The sequence below is a fragment of the Hyperoodon ampullatus genome, assembly GCF_949752795.1.
Source record: "Hyperoodon ampullatus genome assembly, chromosome: 3".
In the NCBI taxonomy this organism is placed as follows: Eukaryota; Metazoa; Chordata; class Mammalia; order Artiodactyla; family Ziphiidae; genus Hyperoodon; species Hyperoodon ampullatus.
In genome coordinates this window covers 61,227,876-61,242,839 of record NC_136916.1, presented here as the reverse complement: position 1 = coordinate 61,242,839, position 14,964 = coordinate 61,227,876, and the positions used below count along the sequence as shown (strand labels likewise).

At 40.5% G+C, this 14,964-nt stretch overlaps 1 protein-coding gene and 1 pseudogene across 2 annotated transcripts in view; one reads left to right on the top strand and one right to left on the bottom strand.

The window, feature by feature from the left end:
- Positions 1-14,964, bottom strand: part of THSD4 (thrombospondin type 1 domain containing 4) — a gene marked incomplete at both ends in the record, with an annotated part of 183,222 nt that overhangs the window by 109,487 nt on the left and 58,771 nt on the right. The gene's annotated exons all lie outside the window — the stretch shown is intronic.
- LOC307050828 (small ribosomal subunit protein uS15-like) lies at positions 607-12,058 on the top strand (annotated as a pseudogene). Its single transcript has 2 exons — positions 607-756; positions 11,621-12,058. The product of its transcript is annotated as a small ribosomal subunit protein uS15-like (transcript).

The following is a 14,964-nucleotide window of genomic DNA, read 5'->3' as shown; positions in this document are numbered from 1 at the left end:
CCCTGCTCTGTCTTCAGGGGAGGAAACTGCACTTTGTATCCTATTCACAGTCATGCTCAGAATGCTCACACCTCTTTAATTACATGAAGAAAATTCTCAAGGAAAGCATGACAAGAAACAAGAACACTGAAATGGGAGGTAAAATATAAACAAATGTTTTGGCTGATGTACCACCCATTTTTTAATCACAAAGTGTGTTTTCAGAGTGTACTGAGCTCTGCCTGGAATGGCTCGAATTAAAGATCAAAGGAGACAGAACAGAGCTCTGTGCCAATTTCACATCTCCCCACCCCTCCCTGGAAAATCCTTGTGGTCATCCATTCGCCTAAAAAGTGCTTGTCTGAAGCACTATTTAAGCAAGCATTGATTAAAGGAGGGTGTTTTTTTTTGTCTGTTTGTTTTCTTTTTTATTGGGGGAATTTTAGAACGTGGTTAGATAGGAACAACTTTTAAGAAAAAAAAGAAAGTGCTCGAGAGCCAGCTTACATGGACATAAGCTTGATGCTTGAAAACTGTTTCCCTTTTTATCGAGCGATTTCAACTTGAGGCAGAAGAAGGAAAGCTGGCTAAGAGGGATGAGGGCCCCTCTCGGAGCAAACAGCGGGCATGACCATGAGGGCTGGCGGGTGTGAAGGAGCCACCATGGGTCCCAGAACCAGCCATCGCCAGTCACAGCGGGCTGGCTATCCTGGGAACCAGACGAACCAAACTCCTGTGAGCTGGGGCTGCAATCGACATATCTCGAAGGAGGAACGTGTACAGAAAGGCTGCTTGAGCAGCTGCCTACAGGATGGATTTTATTGGGGATGGGGACAGGGGACATAAATAAAGAGAAACTTCCAGGGAGGCTGATGCAACAGTCTAGGCGTGGGATGTAGGATGGCGTGGGGCCCGGATGAGGAAAAGGCAAGTCTATGAATATCGCAAAGGAATAACTGGGAAGCCCTGAGCATCTTCTCATGGATCATATCCTCTAGAGCTGAGCTTCTCAAACTGTCCTCACACACAAGTAAGAAATGATGGTACAACGAGGGAGGTGATAAGAGTTAAGAAGAAGTGAAAACATGGACATGTGATGGGGAGTGCTGGGGACATGCGATGGGGAGGATGCTTTCACTTAGATCAGGGAGGGTGACAATAGCGTGGCCTGAACGACAGGTGTCATCCCTTGAGGACTATGGAGGGAGCACAGAGGCAGAGGGACATCCGGGGAAGGCCCTCAGGTCCCTCGCACCCTCTGTCTTGAAGCAGGACCTGTAACACTTCCAGCGCGTTCAACAGTGCTTGATGTGACGAGTTCAGGTCTCCTCCCCTGTCTGGCCACTCTCCCTGGACGAGGCCCCGTTTGTCACAGTTCCCGCTGAGACAGGGCCCGGAGATCTGAAACCAGTTGTCCAGCTGCAGGCTGACTGGGCAGAGAGAGCTGGTTTAGGACACTTCTATTTATGCAGATGGAGCCTCCATTAGTTTTCTTGCAGTTCCACAACATTGTTTATTCATATCGAGCCAACCTGGTGACAGACTGGACATAGAGGCTGACAGAGCAAGAAAAGTCAGGGTATTTCAAGGGTTTGGGGCAGGAAAACTGTAAGTTAGACACGTAACCAAACCCCATGATAACTGTTTTGGTTTAGGCTCACTCCACCGGATTATAAAAGTGACTTGTTTATCCTTCCATTTCAAGTGCCTAGGACAGTCTCCAGGTCTCTGTGGGTATACCTTGGAGATATAGTGGGATTAGTTCACAACCACGGAAATAAAGTAAATATCACAATAAAGCGAATCACACTAATTTTTTGGTTTTCCAGAGCATATAAAAGTTACGTTTACACTGTACTGTAGTCTACTAAGTGTGCAATAGCATTATGTTTTTTAAAAAAATACGTGATTGCTAAAAACTGAAAATCATCACCTGACAACACAGGGCTGCCACAACCTTCAAGCTGTAAAATAAATAAACAAAGAAACAAGCAATATCTGTGAAGCAAAATAAAGCAAAGTGCAATAAAATGAGGTCTGCCTGTTTTGAGAGGATAGATGATCCTGATGTCCTTGATTATAAATGAATTTGATGACTATATTTCTCAGATGAGAAAATTGAGAAAAAGAGATGTCCCTTGATGTCCATGCACATTTGGGATGTCTCTACTTTGACTCACAGCCACTGCTTGTCCTACTGAGGCATCAGACAGGCTTCCCTGGGAAACAAGAATGGGGCTGGCAGTGAGGGAAATAGGGTTAGTCATCCAGTGGTTCAACTAATATTTATGGGGTGCCCACAGAGACCTGGAGACTGTTCTAGGCACTTGAGATGGAAAGATAAACAAGTCACTTTTATAATCTGGTGGAGTGAGCCTAAACCAAAACAGTTATCATGGGGTTTGGTTACATGTCTTACAGTTTTCCTGCCCCAAACCCTTGAAATACCCTGACTTTTCTTGCTCTGTCAGCCTCTATGTCCAGTCTGTCACCAGGTTGGCTCGATATGAATAAACAATGTTGTGGAACTGCAAGAAAACTAATGGAGGCTCCATCTGCATAAATAGAAGTGTCCTAAACCAGCTCTCTCTGCCCAGTCAGCCTGCAGCTGGACAACTGGTTTCAGATCTCCGGGCCCTGTCTCAGCGGGAACTGTGACAAACGGGGCCTCGTCCAGGGAGAGTGGCCAGACAGGGGAGGAGACCTGAACTCGTCACATCAAGCACTGTTGAACGCGCTGGAAGTGTTACAGGTCCTGCTTCAAGACAGAGGGTGCGAGGGACCTGAGGGCCTTCCCCGGATGTCCCTCTGCCTCTGTGCTCCCTCCATAGTCCTCAAGGGATGACACCTGTCGTTCAGGCCACGCTATTGTCACCCTCCCTGATCTAAGTGAAAGCATCCTCCCCATCGCATGTCCCCAGCACTCCCCATCACATGTCCATGTTTTCACTTCTTCTTAACTCTTATCACCTCCCTCGTTGTACCATCATTTCTTACTTGTGTGTGAGGACAGTTTGAGAAGCTCAGCTCTAGAGGATATGATCCATGAGAAGATGCTCAGGGCTTCCCAGTTATTCCTTTGCGATATTCATAGACTTGCCTTTTCCTCATCCGGGCCCCACGCCACCCCACATCCCACGCCTAGACTGTTGCATCAGCCTCCCTGGAAGTTTCTCTTTGTTTATTTATGTCCCCTGTCCCCATCCCCAATAAAATCCATCCTGTAGGCAGCTGCTCAAGCAGCTTTCTGTACACGTTCCTCCTTCGAGATATGTCGATTGCAGCCCCAGCTCACAGGAGTTTGGTTCGTCTGGTTCCCAGGATAGCCAGCCTGCTGTGACTGGCAATGGTTGGTTCTGGGACCCATGGTGGCTCCTTCACATCCGCCAGCCCTCATGGTCATTCATATAGTAATAAAGAATCTTCTTATGCTTCACCTTCCTCCCCCAGAGCACTGGGCCTAGATGATTTTGTAAGTTCTATCAAATGTTCCAGGAACAGATAATCCCCACTTTACAAGTTGTTCCTGAGTACAGAAAAAGAAGAAAAGCTTCCCATTTTATTTAATGACATTAGAATAGCTTTGATTCCAAAGCTGGATAAGAACAGTGAAAGAAAAGAAAACAATAAGCCAATGTTCCCTACTTTAACATACCACAATCTTGAATTAAATGTTAGCTAATGTAATCCAGTAGTGTATTAAAATGGTAATAATTATATTCAAGTGATTTTATCTCAGAAAGTAAGGATGGTACAATCTGATAAATATACCAATGTAATTCATTCCATCATTGGTACTAAAGAATAAAAATCATATGGGCATCTCAAAAGATGCTATTTAAATAAAGCATTTGTTAAAGTCCAATTCGTATTTAAGATAAAGCATTCCTAGAAAAACTTAGAAGTAGAAGGGTGCTTCCTAAACCTGAAAATGGTATCTACCAAAACCTACCCACAGAAAACATCACTCTCAAAGGAGAAAAGTAAGACATATTCCTTTTAGGGTCTGGGAGAAGACAGAGATGCCCAAATTACTGCTGCTCTTTCTTTATGGATGTCCTGGCCAGTGCAGTAACACAGAGAAAGGAAATAAGAAATATAAAGACTGGAAAAGATGAGACAAGACTGCCTTTGTCTGCAGATGGTATGTTTATCTATATAGAAAACCCAAGAAAATCCAAACACTCTTAGAATTAGTCACAGGGTACTGTGAGGTTGCATGATACAAGATACTATGTCAAGGTCAATTGTACTTCTCTATAACCAACAATGAACCACCAAAAAAAGAATATAAAATAACATACTCTTCACAATAGCATCAAAGATGATGAATTATTTAGGAATTAAGTTCAAAGACAAATAAAAGATCTTTATGGAAAATGTATAAAAATCCTCTTAAAGGATAAAAAAGAAAATCTAAGTAGGTGGAAATATGTGACACAATTATGGATGGAAAAATCACATTTGACTTATGCATTTCCAATCCTGGAGAGTCCTCTAGACCTCCTCCAGGGAGCTCTCCCTGACTCTCAGAGGAGAGTTTAGGGACCACCTGTCTGTGCTCTCCCAGTTCCTGTGCCTCTCTGTGTTTGTGCTCTATTATCTGTCAGTCTCAGCCCGCTCCCTCAGGCTGTGAGCTCCTGAAGGCAGAGGTTGAATCTTCCTGTCTTTGCACTGCTGACATTTGCACAGTGCTTGGAATATAGTAACTGCTCAACTAAGGTTTATTGCGTGAATAAATAAAAGACAGATCCCTGCTTATATGCTCCCGCTTATTTGCTATCCCCCAAGATAAACACAAGGATCATCTTCATTTAAGAGCAATGGATAAGATAATAAAAATAAACAAGAGGAACTTCAAAAAGATCTATGAATCTTAGAGATTTTTCTTCATCCCTATCCCTACTTTCTAGTTCCCAATTCTGTCCTGTGTTCTCTTGCTCTTTTGAGTGCAGAGTTTTTCAACTTCTTTCTTTCTTCTAGATGGTACTCCCCACTTCCTCTAAGAAGATCTTTCTTTCTGAGATTCAGCCTTTTGGAAAGCCCCAACGTACCCAACTGGTGACATCATCCTCAAAGACTCCCATAGAATAGACTGTTTATCAAAGGCCTCCACTGGCTCACTGGAAAGGGGTTCTTGAACTCTGGTGAATCTTAGAGGCTGTTACAAAATAAGTATTCCTGGATCCCACTCCAGCCACCAGGAATTAGATTCTCTGGGAGGTGAAGTCCAGGTATGTATGTATTTTGTGTGTTTGTGCCTAATATTTGTCAAGATCAGCTGCGGTATAATGGAGTGTCCCCTGGGTGACTTTGGCCCAAGACATTATTCACACAGCTCCTCTCTGCAGGCAAGCCTGGCAGGGTCTTTCTGATGGACGTGAAGGATGACTTCATGGCACCATATGATTTGGATTCCCGGACAGTGATGACAGTCCATGCCCTTTCCTTAGTCTGAAGCAAGAAATCCATACTAGACTTCCACTTGAAAAAGGAATCATAAAACGAGGACAGGTGTGAAAACAGTATTGGATTTACACATTAACACCAAATGGGTCCAAAACAGTGTTTCAATTAAGCCACACACCAAATGCCTTCCATATCGATTATTTTCATCAAGAACTAAAGCTACCACTCTATAGCAAAGAAATGCACTGATAGATTTATTATGTGTCTCCTCCCCACCAAAATAGTACTTTGAAAGGAAAGTGTTCCCCCCAAATGTGACTTAAGGTATTTATATTAAAGAGTAGATAGTTTTAAAAATATAAGTATGTTCTTATATTTTGTTGTAGTGGATGCTGTAGTATGTTGTCCAGATTCCCTTCAGGACTGAGGACACAGCTGAGTCCCTCCCCAGGACCTGTCTTCAGGAGAAGGAAGCTGCTTTGTTCAAAGGTTACCCTCCCTTCCTGGGGGCAGCCAGCATCCACTGATTGCTTGATGGAGGGGTACAAAGGCCTGGCCTCCTTGCCTTTATTGGGACAACTCTGAAGGGCCATTCCAGCTCCAGAATTCCCTATAAGATCAGTTGAGGTCTCTGTGGCATCTGCCCATTCCTGCACCCCTCACCTTTCATGGGATATTTTTCCCAAGCACTCTCCCTGATAAACCTTCTGCACACAAATCTCAAAGTCTATTTCCTGGGGAATCCAACCTATGACATCTGTTTGGTTCATGTTACAACTTGATTTTCTGGTTAGATTTTAAACTCTTATGATAAAATATTTGGTCTTAACTACTTTAAGATGCTATAATATCAAGTACAGTGCTAAGCAAAATATATATTGGCTATTTTTCATTTCTACCTTTCAAATACTTCTAACGTTTCTCTTTTATAACATGGCTTCAGCTGTCAGATAACTTAGGCTGAGATCTTCACTCTACCAATTAGGGGAAATCATTTAACTTTTCTAAGTCTCAGTTTCTTCATCTGCAAAATGGGATTAATAATAGTACTTATCTCATAACGTTGCTGTGATGATGATTAAATGATATACTCTATGTAAAGTACTTAGCACTATGCCTGGCACATAATAAGCATGCAATTAATGGTAGCTTTGTTGTTATGAATGGCATAACACTGGCACCACTCTGGTGACCTTAGTTATTATTACTTTAATCATCACGTTACTCCTTGATTGTTATAACAGAAACTGGTCTTCCTGCCTCTTAGTTTTCCTTCACCTTACTCCTTCCCTCCAATTTTATCCAATGCCACTGAATTACTTTCTTTTAACATTGCTTTCATTATATCACTTCTCCACTCAATATTCTTCAGGGACTCCTGATTACCAAGACCTTTAAAAACTGGCTCTTCTGTAGTCATCCAACCATTTTTCCAATGGAGAAAACTCTTCTTCATTGTCTTTGAACCATTGCTCAGTCTGAATTACTTTCCCTTTTTTTTTTAAATCAATCCAAACCTGCCCAGATCAAAGTGGACCCTATCAATTAAAATTCCTCTCTATCTAAGTCAATAGCTACCTCTGTCCTGAGTCTAACATCCTCCCACGTTTCTAATACTGTATAGTCAAAGGCAGCCTTAAAGTTCTACATTTTCCTCCGATTTCATAAATGAGTCAAAAAATCTCCCTTGATAAGCTTGTCATCAGGACAGACTACAAAGGTTGCTATTCTGAGCATCTCCATCAGTCCTTAGGTGCTTTTTACATCATTAAAATTTACAAAAGGATAGTACTAAAAAATAGAGTGGACATCTCAAAAAAGAAAAAAAGGCTTAAAAAAAAGTGACTCCCACCCACAAATAACACAAGATCAAATGCTGAGCCACGATGAGGTAATGAGACATATGGAATTTGTCTAAAAGAAGTCAAGTGGCTTCCAGATTTGCAGGTTTGATGCCTCCAACTTATTTTTACTGGTAGAGATTCCATTTTATTAGTAATATTTGGGACATGGTATCAACAGTCGGCAGTTAACAAACTCTTTAAAAAGTCTGTCTCCCAGCAGAAAAGTTTTAATTAAGCTTGACAGAAACTATCTAGCAGCTTTCATAAGTAATTGCTATTACCCAAAATAGGACCAACTCATAAACTGCATGATTTCAGAAATGATGAATCAATAAAAATGTTTACAGAAACAGGATTTTGATTAATTCCTTCAGACTAACAAATTCATGGCACATGTGATAAATTGAGATTTCTACTGTCAATTAGGGAAACCCAGAAATCAAACCCAGCCCTCAAATACGGCTCTTTGGATAACTGATCCCAGATTTTGGCGTTGGAACCACTTTCTAAGCAGCTCCTCCAAGATCAACTGCACCACAGCTCTGGGCTTTGTTCCTGCTATAGTCAGGTTCAAAATTGCTTCAATTCTCATGAATTCATGCTAAGAGCCACAGTGAGACTGACTATAACAACATGCATTGTAATTATTACGGTCTTGATAAATCAAGAAACAAGTCATCCATAAGTAATAATCGCTTCCTTTTACGCATATAAGCTCAACAGCAACCAAAATCATTAGCAGTTATAATAAAGTAATATTTCCTCTATTACTAGGGTAAGAATTAACATGGAAGTTCCATTTATCTAGAGCACAAGTAAAAAATATTTTTTGTTATACAGCACTGTGCTCATAGCAATTAACTCTTGAGTTTCTACAAGAATCCAAAGAACCTTTGAAGCCATCAACAAATATGAAATTATTTTCACTGCAGTTTCAGTGTCCAAACATATTTACTTGAAGATAATCAATGTGTGACAGCTATAGGAAAAACCAGCTGATCAGAATATCAGTAATTTAACACTTCAATGGAAATTTACATGTAATTATTTAATAGGTACAATATTACTATGTCATTCCCATAAACCATCTTCTATTTTTTCCAAAATGCTCTATACTTAATGAGTGCACAAAATAACCAAATAAGTGAAACAAAGTTAGTGTGTCAGAGCATCTCTGGGCCGAAAGGGACCTTCAGGGACACCCAAACCAATCCCTCCCCTGGGACAATTGTCCTTACAGCTTCTGGGTTGCTTTTATGTTAAAAATCTCCATTAAGTTACAAGAATTGTACATTCTCATTTTCAGTCAGTATTTTGACAGTAATTTTCCATCTTCCTGTAGAAACTCTTGATAAAATAGTACTTATTATCAGTGTTTCTCCTGTATTTAACACTGTATTTCACAGCAATCTAAATTACCAACAGTTGTAATTTTTTGGATGTTAAAATGTGAAAAAAAAAGTGCATTTTACAACTGAAAACACATGGTCATTTTAGTGTGCAATCATACATGCAAAGAACAAGAAGTCATGAACATGCAGAATTCTGAAGCAAAGGAATCCAGAAATCATTTCATCTAACATCCTACATCACCATTTTTTTTTTTTTTTTTTTTTTGCAGTACGCAGGCCTCTCACTGTTGTGGCCTCTCCCGTTGCGGAGCACAGGCTCCGGACGCGGAGGCTCTGTGGCCATGGCTCATGGGCCCAGCCGCTCCATGGCATGTGGGACCTTCCCGAACCGGGGCACGAACCCGTGTCCCCTGCATTGGCAGGTGGGTTCTTTTTTTTTTTTTTTTAAATTATTAATTAATTTATTTATTTTTGCTGTGTTGGGTCTTCGTTTCTGTGCGAGGGCTTTCTCTAGTTGTGGCAAGCGGAGGCCACTCTTCATCGCGGTGCGCGGGCCTCTCACTATCGCGGCCTCTCTTGTTGCAGAGCACAGGCTCCAGACGTGCAGGCTCAGTAGTTGTGGCTCACGGGCCTAGCTGCTCCGTGGCATGTGGGATCTTCCCGGAACAGGGCTCGAACCCGTGTCCCCTGCACTAGCAGGCAGACTCCCAACCACTGCACCACCAGGGAAGCCCCGGCAGGTGGGTTCTTAAACACCACGCCACCAGGGAAGTCCTCACTCAGTTCTTAGCCATCCCAGAAGGTAGGTATTACTAACCTCATGTTTTGGATGAGAAAATAGAAGATCAGAGATGTTAAGTAACTTTTCCAAGGGCTCACCAGGGGTATCATGGCAAAGCTGCCATCCAGAGCTCCACTTATCTGACCTCAAACACTGCACTGGTTCCTCCATGCCTTCCTCTCAGGACTCTCAAAGGCCTTTAATCACAGCATCAATGCAACGGACAGTGCATTGCATATTTTTCTTCAAACTGCCTTCTGGGACTGCAAATGATTTTCTAAAGAGCTGCACGTAATTCCAGTCTTATAGGCTGGTCACCCTTGACAGAGAAGATGTTGCATAGATACTGGCTGAACAGAAGTGATATTAAGTAACATTGAAAGAACTTCAAACCTTGGTCAGGAATTCCAATCAGGTGTTAACTGAATTAGTTGGAAAAATGAATTGTTACTGTCAATCAGACCTCCCTCCACCTGTAGATATTTATTTCCATTTATTAAATAAAGTTCTATGTGGAATAGAGAGCAAGCTGTGCCACCCACCTATAGGTCCTGTTTGGGTGTACGCATTTGAATATAATGAACAGAGAGAAGAGGAACTTGAACCACAAAGGAATAGAATGAATAGCAGCAATGGAAATTTCGGTTTATAGTATCACCAGGTGGGATTAAAAATTTGTGCCAGGCAAGAAGAATGTGACCAGGAAGTTAAGTCATTAAACAACAAGCTTTTATGGAGTCTTAAGAGCAGGCTGCTGAAAGAGAAAGAATGAATTAGTTTGAACACAACTTGCCGGTACTTCTGTCTTCCTGAAGATCGGGGCCTCAGCTTGTTTTACCAGATGCCAACTGTCCTTGCTTTGCTGGGTTTGGAGAGAAACCCTCCTGGGTGCTACATAGTGCATCCACTCTTTTTGTTTAAATCCTGGTTTGGGCTTTATGTTTAATTTGTAAAATGTATAACGATGCATGTGTGAAACCCTTGAAAACTGTAAATCACTACAGAATGTAAAGAATTGTTCATTCAATTTAAAAAAAATCAAAAAAAATGTGTAAAGATGCAGAAAGGCATAGAAAATAATACCAAGTGCTCAGTAAATTAATTTTGTGTTAAATTTGCTTTAGATATTTTCTTTCTTAGGGAAACACAACATTACTGATAATGTTGAGGAGGCTTTGGTATCCCTCCCTACTTCCATCCTCTCCCCAGAGGCAGTCTCTGAAGCTGGGGTACATCCATGCTCTTTAGTGTCTGTTTTGTGTTTTTAATTCAAATATTTGCATAATGGTAATGTATCTTTAGTAATTTGCTTTCTTCACTCTGTGTTCTTGAGAGCTATCCACGTGGGCACATGTGCATCTGGTTTATTCATTTTAACTGCTGCTAAGAGGGCACATGTGGAAGAGTTGCCCTGAAGTATATACCTAAAAGTGGAACTGCTTGCTTTTATGGTGTGCGTGCTTTCAGTTTTACTAGAAAGTGCCTCTGTTTTTAAGTTTCAGGTATCAGTACACACCGTTTCTACACCTAAGTAAGACAACCTCCAACAGTACTAGGCTAAGAGAACCTTAGGAAATTTAAGTGAAGTTAAATAGGCATTGTAATTTTCTTCAAAAGACTACTTTGGGTACTTCTTTGGTTTTAGAGCTTTCCATGACTGAATGTACTTCCAAACTTTGGGCTAGGACCAGAGATGGAAAATAAGAACGCTTGTTGTTCAGAGGTGTGTGCTGATTGTTTGGGGTCTGTGGACATCAGCTCATGCCTGCCGGGTAGGAACTGGTAAATGGCTCCTTTGAGGACAAAGATAAACAGAAATGCCAGAGCTAACTGGAAAATTGTTTTCATAATTCAATTTTGTTTTACATAACCTTGCTCCCCAAATGTTAGCAATTTAGCTCAAAGAGCTGTTAGTGTTATTAAATAGTCACTAAATGTTGCAAAGAGACAGCTCAGCAAAACTCATGAATTGAGAAACCATTTTATGACCATTGTTTCACCTCTGGGGGTGGCTCGCTGCATTTTGTTCCAGGTCCCTAGGGCCCAGAGGTAATAACATCTGTATTTTTAAGACCAGCTTTGTACCACACCTGCATATCAATTCCCCTTTTCGACTTCTGCCTCTAAACCAAAGCCAAATGTTTGGCTACAGATTGGGTTTCCAGGGTTCGGCTGAGTCTTAAATGCAGCAGCCCCAAGACTTCACTGGTCCCACAAAAATTTTCTTAAGTGATATTAATTGAGTCCTGGGAAAGTTTAAAAAATATAAATTTGGTCGCATGCATGCTCCCGGGAAGGGCCTGTCCCAGTCGGCTCTGCCCTACCGCCCCAGCGTCCCCACCTGGCTGAAGCTGACATCTGACTACGTGAAGGAGAAGATCTACAAACTGGCCAAGAAGGGCCTGACTCCCTCGCAAATCAGTGTGATCCTGAGGGACTCACATGGTGTTGCACAAGTACGTTTTTGTGACAGGCAATAAAATCTTGAGAATTCTTAAGTCCAAAGGACTTGCTCCTGATCTTTCTGAGGATCTCTATCATTTAATTAAGAAGCTGTTGCTGTTCCAAAGCATCTCGAGAGAAACAGAAAGGATAAAGATGCTAAATTCCATCTGATTCAGACTGAGAGCTGTATTCACCAGTTGGCTTGATATTACCAGACCAAACGAGTCCTCTCCCCCAGTTGGAAATAGTCTTAAAAGTGGCTGGCATAAACCAAGAAATAAAGTTACTGTAATAAGGCAAACATCTTCAAGAGTGATGAACAAGTAAAACAAGGTAACAGCAAGATCCTTTGCAAACCCCAGGGTCTTCAGGCTCCTGCAGTGCTCTCCCAGCAGCTCCAGAGAAGCTCTGATTTTCTGGTATTTAAAGAACCTACTTCCACAAACACCACATTCACAGAAAGACAGACAAGATGAAAAGGCAGAGGGCTACATATCCGATCAAGGAACAAGATAAAACCCCAGAAAAACAACTAAATGAAATGGAGATAGGCAACCTTCCACAAAAAGAATTCAGAATGATAGTGAAGATGATCCAGGAAATTGGAAAAAGAATGGAGGCAAAGACTGAGAAGATGCAAGAAATGTTTAACAAAGATCTAGAAGAATTAAAGAACAACAAAAAAAAGATAACTGAAATGAAAAATACACTTGAGGGAATCAATAGCAGAATAACTGAGGCAGAAGAACAGATAAGTGACCTGGAAGACAGAATGGTGGAATTCACTGCTACGGAACAGAATAAAGAAAAAAGAATGAAAAGAAATGAAGACAGCCTAAGAGACCTCTGGGACAACATTAAATGCAACAACATTTGCATTATAGGGGTCCCAGAAGGAGAAGAGAGAGAGAAAGGACACGAGAAAATATTTGAAGAGATTATAGTCGAAAACTTCCCTAACATGGGAAAAGAAATAGCCACCCAAGTCCACGAAGCGCAGAGTCCCATACAGGATAAACCCAAGGAGAAATACGCTGAGACACATAGTAATCAAATTGGCAAAAATTAAAGACAAAGAAAAATTATTGAAAGCAGCAAGGGAAAAATGACAAATAACATACAAGGGAACTCCCATAGGTTAACAGCTGATTTCTCAGCAGAAACTCTACAAGCCAGAAGGGAGTGGCATGATATACTTAAAGTGATGAAAGGGAAGAACCTACAACCAAGATTACTCTACCTGGCAACGATCTCATTCAGATTTGATGGATAAATCAAAAGCTTTACAGACGAGTAAAAGCTAAGAGAATTCAGCACCACCAAACCAGCTCTACAACAAATGCAAAAGGAACTTCTCTAAGTGGGAAACACAAGAGAAGAAAAGGACCTACAAACCCAAAGCAATTAAGAAAATGGTCATAAGAACATACATATCAATAATTACCTTAAACGTGAATGGATTAAACGTTCCAACCAAAAGACACAGGCTCGCTGAATGGATACAAAAACAAGACCCATATATATGCTGTCTACAAGACACCCACTTCAGACCTAGGGACACATACAGACTGAAAGTAAGGGGATGGAAAAAGATATTCCATGCAAATGGAAATCAAAAGAAAACTGGAGTAGCAATACTCATATCAGATAAAATATACTTTAAAATAAAGAATGTTACAAGAGACAAGGAAGGACACTACATAATGATCAAGGGGTCAATCCAAGAAGAAGATATGACAATTATAAACATATATGCAGCCAACATAGGAGCACCTCAATACATAAGGCAACTGCTAACAGCTATACAAGAGGAAATCGACAGTAACACAATCATAGTGGGGGACTTTAACACCTCACTTACACCAGTGGACAGATCATACAAACAGAAAATTAATAAGGAAACTCAAACTATAAAAGACACAATAGACCTGATAGATATAATTGATATTTATAGGACATTGCATCCCAAAACAGCAGATTATACTTTCTTCTCAAGTGCACACGGAACATTCTCTAGGATAGATCACATCTTGGGTCACAAATCAAGCCTCAGTAAATTTAAGAAAATTGATATCATATCAAGCATCTTTTCTGACCACAACGTTATGAGATTAGAAATCAATTACAGGGAAAAAAAATGTAAGAAACACAAACATGGAGGCTAAACAATACGTTACTAAATAACCAAGAGATCACTGAAGAAACCAAAGAGGAAATCAAAAAATACCTAGAGACAAATGACAATGAAAACACTATGATCCAAAACCTATGGGATGTGGCAAAAGCAGTTCGAAGAGGCAAGTTTATAGCTATACGAGCCTACCTCAAGAAACAAGAAAAATCTCAAATAAAGAATCTAAACTTACACCTAAAGGAACTAGAGAAAGAAGAAAAAACAAAACCCAAAGTAGGCAAAAGGAAAGAAATCATAAAGATCAGAGCAGAAATAAATGAAATAGAAACAAAGAAAACAATAGCAAAGATCAATAAAACGAAAAGCTGTTTCTTTGAGAAGATAAACAAAATTGATAAACCATTAGCCAGACTCATCAAGAAAAAGAGGGAGAGGACTCAAATCAATAAAATTAGAAATGAAAAAGGAGAAGTTACAACAGACACCACAGAAATACAAAGCATCCTAAGAGACTACTACAAGCAACTCTATGCCAATAAAATGGACAACCTGGAAGAAATGGACAAATTCTTAGAAAGGTATAACCTTCCAAGACTGAACAAGGAAGAAATAGAAAATATGAACAGACCAATCACAAGTAATGAAATTGAAACTGTGGTTAAAAATCTTCCAACAAACAAAAGTCCAGGACCAGATAGCTTCACAGGTGAATTTTATCAAAAATCTAGAAAAGAGCTAACATCCATCCTTCTCAAACTCTTCCAAAAAATTGCAGAGGAAGGAACACTCCCAAACTCATTCTATGAGGCCACCATCACCGATACCAAAACCAGACAAAGATACTACAAAAAAAAAAAATTACAGACCAATATCACTAATGAATATAGATGCAAAATTCCTCAACAAAATACTAGCAAACAGAATCCAACAACACATTAAAAGTATCATACACCATGATCAAGTGGGATTATCCCAGGGATGCAAGGATTCTTCAATATATGCAAATCAATCAATGTGATA